Raw genomic sequence first — 6,000 nt, forward strand, 5'->3', positions numbered from 1 at the left:
ACTGAGAAAGTTGGGAAAGACCTTTGAGAGACTGCAATCGCTAGGTCTCACCCTCCACAGGGACAAGTGTGAGTTCATGCGCCCTTCCATCGAATTCTTCGGATTTTTTAAAAGAAGGGGGTGTGTCACAAGACCCGAGGAAAGTCCAGGACATTAAGAAGGCACAACCTCCAGAGTCGGCATCTGACATATGGAGTTTCCTTGGCATGGTGACATACTGTGGGCGTTTCATCCAGAACCTTGCCTCAAGGTTGGAACCGCTCAGGGCTCTGACGAAGGAGGAGTCAGTCTGGCACTGGGGCCCGCTCGAGCAGGCGGCCTTTGAAGACATCAAAAGCGCTCTGACAGCTGAGGACACCATGGCGTTCTTCGATCCGGCGCTAACATCAGAGATCGTTGTGGACGCCAGTCCGTTTGGTCTAGGGGCCGTGTTAACACAGGTGGACCGGGACGGGAGCATCCGGCCAGTGGCCTATGCCAGCAAAGCGCTCTCTGAAACTGAACAAAGATACTCGCAGATTGAGCGTGAGGCACTGGCGGTCCTCTGGGGCTGCAGACATTTTCGGCTCTACGTCTTGGGTCGTCCAGTGACGGTGGTGACGGACCACAAGCCCCTGCTGCCCATTCTGGCAGGGTCATCCTCCAAGCCACCGGCCAGAATCCAGAGGTGGATGCTCGCTCTTCTTGAATACGGAGTGACACTGGTGTATCGGCCAGGGGCCAACAACACAGCGGACTATCTCTCCCGACATCCGGGAGTGCGTGGGGGAGAGGAGTATGACACATGTGAGGAGGAGCCCGACGATCACGTCCGAATGGTGGTGGAGGCGGCCACGCCGAACACCATGCCTCTCTCGGAGCTGGAGGCGGCAGCTGCCGAGGACGAGTGCTTCAAGATCCTCCAGCACTCCACGTGGCAGGTCTCCTGGAAGTCTGTCCTAGAATCCCTGGCGGGCGGACCCAGGAGGCCAAGACCGGACTCGAGCAGCTGTGGAAGGTCAAGGAAGAACTCTCCTTCTCAGCGTCTGGCCTGCTGCTGCGGGGTGACCGGATCATGGTCCCCCAGTCCAAGGTAAAGGACGTGATCGCCCTGGCTCACCATGGACACCAGGGCGCCGCGAAGACTAAGGCCAGGCTGCGTCTGAAGGTCTGGTTTCCTGAACTGGAGCGGAGGGTCGATGACTTTGTGGCGGCCTGCATATGGTGCCAGGCAGCGTCTCCATTACAGCGAGAGCCCGCCATTGAAGCGATGCCCCGGGGCACGCGGGAGGTTGTCCATGCTGACTTTGGGTCGACATCTGTGGGCACCCATTTTCTGGTAATCGTCGACGAATATTCACGATATCCGGAAGTGGAGTTTGTCGAATCGGTGGCCTTTGAGCATGTGGTTGTGGCTGTGGAGAAGGTGTTCGCAGCCCATGGTTTTCCCCACACCTTGTGCTCAGACAACGGATCGCCGTTCCAGAGTGAGCGGTTTGCGGAACTCATGGAGAGCTGTGGGGTCCAGCACCGAAAGATATCCGCATTTTGGCCCAGGGCAAACAGAGATGCTGAGAGACTGATGCGGACACTTAACAAGACCTTCAGGATCGCACAGGGACAAGGACAGCCACTCCAGCGAGCCCTGTATCAGTTTCTAAGGGTATACCGCAACACCCCACATGCATCCACGGGGGTAGCTCCGGCAGAGGCCCTGTTCAAGCGATGCCCCAGGGGGCTACTTCCCAGGGTTGGGGAGAAGGAGCCTGTGGTGATTGACAGTCAACAGGTCGAGGTAGACTGGCGGGTAAGGATTGAGCAGGAAAACCTGCAAAGAGGGCTCCGGCCCCAGCGGCTGGAACCGGGGGATGAAGTTCTCATCCGTAATCGACACCCTCGCGGAAAGCTCTCTCTCCCCTACGAGCCATAGCCGTTGGATGTGGTGGCCAGAAAGGGATCCATGGTAATGGCATCCGACGGAAGATCCGCTGTCACCCGGAATGTCAGCTTCTTTAAGAAACTGGGCGATTCAAGAACTGAACCGCCGCTGGAACCGGACTTGATGGAGATACCGGAGGACAGAGGAGGTCCCTCCAGCACACCTGCGTCCCCTGCCCGGGAGACGTCTGCTGAAAGACCCAGAGGTAGGCGGGAGGTACCCCCAGAGGGCTGGGCGAGGGAAACCCGCTTACCTCAGCGATTATGTTTTGGGACAGTTGGTTGATCAACCTGAGTAAGGGGATCCGGGTGGTTGACAATAAAGGGGTTTGGGCAAGTTGTGTTGTGAAGTGGAACAGTTTATGTGTTTGTGTAGTTTGCAGTGTGTGTTAAAAGTGTTTATGTGTTCTCCCGAAAAAGGAGGAGTGTGGCGCTGCCCCGTGATGTAACACGCACGCGGCGGCGTGACGTTGCACGCCGCCGCGTGCTGCATAAATAAACGGGGCGTTCCTGGCCGCAGCAGAGCGCCCGGGAAGCCCGAACTGCAAAGACGTGTGTGTGTGTCTGTGCAGTGCAGGGGCTTACGGGACAACATGGGGGCCCCGACAGACCCCCAACACGGGGTATTATCCAAATTATAGAACATGAAGGGGAACACAAATCTAAAGAATTGAAGGAAGAGAACAAAAACAATGTTTTGAGGACATTTTATTCACACTATGTGGCCCGGATCATATCCGCAAACGACAGGGGGGTCAAAGCTTTAAACACGCAAAAGGGATCATTGCTCGATTCCCTCTAGTGTTGATGGGGCATAGACAAGACTGGTAACAACACACAAAAGCACTAGATCGAATTCAGCATGGTGAATAATGTTTCCGTGACACCAAGGACTGCGAATCAATCGGGTGCTTCACTTATTGCTGTGAAAGGTCACGCTGGAAGGGTTTAAAGTGGCATCCACCTCACCTGGATGAGCACCCAGGGCGAACACCCATAAAAAAGGGTGAAATGGCACGAACAAGATGCAACAGTAGGTGTAAAGCATTTAGGTTGGAACGTGTACATCTCTTAAAATCTCCACATTCCAAGCGCAAAACTAACAATTTGTTTGGGTGGGGAGTTAAACAAGCTTTATGGACGTGGCGGTGATGACAACACATTGAGGATGAAGAGGGAAGCAAACTAGAGGGTGCGAAATTTGGACACTCCGGGGGAGGTAGGCACAAGAAGCCGAACTGGCACTGAGGGGAGCGAAGGCTCACCAATGGTAGGCGGAGTAAGGGGTACATTTGGGCGTGACGAGATTAATACACGTCCAAGGAAAGCAAACTAAGGGGGCGTCCACAGGAAGATGACTAAAGGAATACAGGCTATAAGGGGTGAGGTTGAAGAAACGCACAGGCGGACGACCATCACGGGGTCAGGACTCCTACTTGCTGTATATTTACTTTGGGCACCCCTTCGAAAACACCCTCATGTTAAGGTACCCCTGATCGTACCATCCCCCTCTGATTTCCTTTCGCCCCTCCCACGACCACCCACTTACCAGAACTCTGCTCCGATCGACGTCCACAGCTGACTCTTTGCTCCGGCTTTGGGTGACGTCACTGCCACGTACCCCCGCACGTCGCGTCACACGGCGAGAACCGCGTAGCCACGCCCTTCTTGGTTGCAACGTAATCACGATTGGGCGTACTGACGTCCAATTGACCGCCCATTTAGCGGATGACTCACTGATACCGGAACTTCAGTGTCCCCAGGGGGAAAGTAAACGTCCGATGTGTTTTGGTAGGATTGTAAAACGAAATTGTATGCGACTTTGATGGCGTGTCCACTGTAACATTTTATAAATGGATTTACACGGGGGCACAATGCGCATCAGAAGCAATCTGTCGTTCTGTATGGTGTCACTGGCGCCCTTATTCCTTATGATATCTACCTTTTTCCGGGGGCGGGCGTTACGCATACGCACGAGTTTGCCTTTTTATTAACGTCATGGAAGGGATGTCATAGTACAATACTCGAGATACACATCCGGATTGATATTACTATAAGTCGCCATTAGTAAAACACAACAGACATATTACTGTGGTATTGTAATATTGAAAGTGCAGGCAGACACGAGCTAAATGATCACACAGGTTTTATTATAATTATGGGGAATTACAGAAAAATCAATAAGGGGTAATGAATACGCGCCCCACCGGACTACAGCTCTGCGTCTTCTCCAATCGTCTGTCACCGCTTGCACTGCCCCGCCACACACGTTCAATGACAGGGCCATCCCTTGCAGCGGTGAATGTCTGCGGAACAGCTGAGTCTGCTGCTAATAATAATTATACTACATACCTTCCCTTCTTCAAAGAAGCACGATCACACATAAAATGCATTACTCCTCCCTCTACTCGAAATCGTCCAAATGTCGAGGTCTTAGGCAGGACCTTCCCCATCTTGACCGGCAGAGATCTCATGTTGTATCACTAGGGTAGGAAAACTCTGAAACTTTCCCCACTCTCCCCGCACTGACATTTCCACACACACCACCATCAGTTCTCACATCCTCATTCAAAGTCTTCACTACAAACAACCTCTACATATTCCATACACGTCCATTCTCCACCCTTATGGCATGCTTAAACACTTCAATTACCCCCATGGGTTTGGACCATTTGCACGGCCCATTCCTGATAGCAGGAAGGGAGCTTGATCCTTACTGAGTCTCCTACCACAGAAGCAGTGTTGCTGGTACCTCTAAAACCAGATTTGTCATGGGCTGTTTTGTTCCTCAACTGGCTGCTCTTTATATTCTCAAAAACATTCTTAAGCTTTTCCCCTACATTCGTATCCTTCCCTATCCAGGGTGGTACTAATTTAGTTTGTTTGTTTATTAATTTATAATGCGCGCCAGCCCCAAGTAACAGAAAAAGAATATGCAAAACTTACAATGTTACAGGAATCTGGAATTTATAAGGTTACAACATTTACAGTGGTGCATGGATGTACAGTTTACATAGTTATAATGATGCAATGCAGACAAAATGGCTGAGGACAATTAATATACAGGATAGGTATGGGTATATTACAATTTGTGTTTAGGATATATACAAATGTTGATCGATTTCTAATACATATATATAGTCCAGTTAGGTCAAGGATACAGAGGGAACTACGGGGGTAATTACAAGTTATTAGAGTTGATGTGTTTGATAAAGTTCCTTCTAAAGTGTGAGAATGGTTGGTCTGCTCTCAGATTATGTGGTAAAGCATTCCACAGTTTGGCATCTATCACAAGGAAACTAATGCCGCCAATTTTGGCAAGTTTAAATCTTGGTACTGCCAGACAGTTGGAGTTGACAGTTCTTGTTGGTCTGCTAGATGTTTTTCTCTTTATTCTGTCCGTCAAGTAGCTTTGTGAGTCAGGGAGATCATTTTTAGATGGATTTTGTCATCAGTAGAGAGCCATTTATGTAGACGTCTAATAGAGGAGATATGCTCCTTTTTATTTATGCCAAGTGCAGCTCTAAGGGCATTGTTTTGTAGAGTTTGAAGCCTTTGGGTAATGGCTTTGTTGGCATCACTGTAAAGGGCATTACAGTAGTCGAGTCGGGAGAGTATTCAGGCTCTTGCTAGGATCATGCAACTATCATTGGATAGGAAAGGTTTACCTGCTATTATTAATTTACAAGTCTAGGCTGTGGTTGATGCTAAGGAGTTGACCTGTTTAGTGAATGACATGGTAGAATCAAGGTAAAAACCAAGCGTTTTACTTCCCTAGAGACCTTGATGACATTGCCGTCTACACTGAACGCGGAATAGTCAGGGCCTAATTTGTTGATATTGGCCTGTGTGCCCAGGATTATCAGCTCTGTTTTATCATCATTCAGGCATAGACCATGAGATGCCATCCAAGCCTGAATGATGAGATACACTCTATTCACCAACTCCCTGCCCTTACCATGATCCCCAGAAAGCGGGAGGATAATCTGTGTATCATCTGCATAGTTAGTGTAGGTGATACCTAAATGGTCCAAATCATCGAAAAGAGGTTTGGTGAATATATTGTATAGGGTTGGGGAGACA

General features: G+C 50.1%; 1 protein-coding gene across 2 annotated transcripts in view; it reads right to left on the reverse strand.

Moving 5' to 3' along the window:
• Positions 1-3,617, reverse strand: part of STX5 (syntaxin 5) — a 208,855-nt gene extending 205,238 nt beyond the window's left edge. The window contains exon 1 of one of the 2 annotated variants that reach the window (XM_069645161.1): positions 3,467-3,617. The gene's annotated coding sequence lies outside the window, so the exon portion shown is untranslated. The remainder of the gene's footprint in view (positions 1-3,466) is intronic. The other variant, XM_069645162.1, reaches the window with a different exon arrangement.
• Between the last annotated feature and the right edge of the window lie 2,383 nt (positions 3,618-6,000).

Source organism: Ambystoma mexicanum, chromosome 2p, assembly GCF_040938575.1.
Source record: "Ambystoma mexicanum isolate Mex_15411 chromosome 2p, UKY_AmexF1_1, whole genome shotgun sequence".
NCBI classification, from domain to species: Eukaryota; Metazoa; Chordata; class Amphibia; order Caudata; family Ambystomatidae; genus Ambystoma; species Ambystoma mexicanum.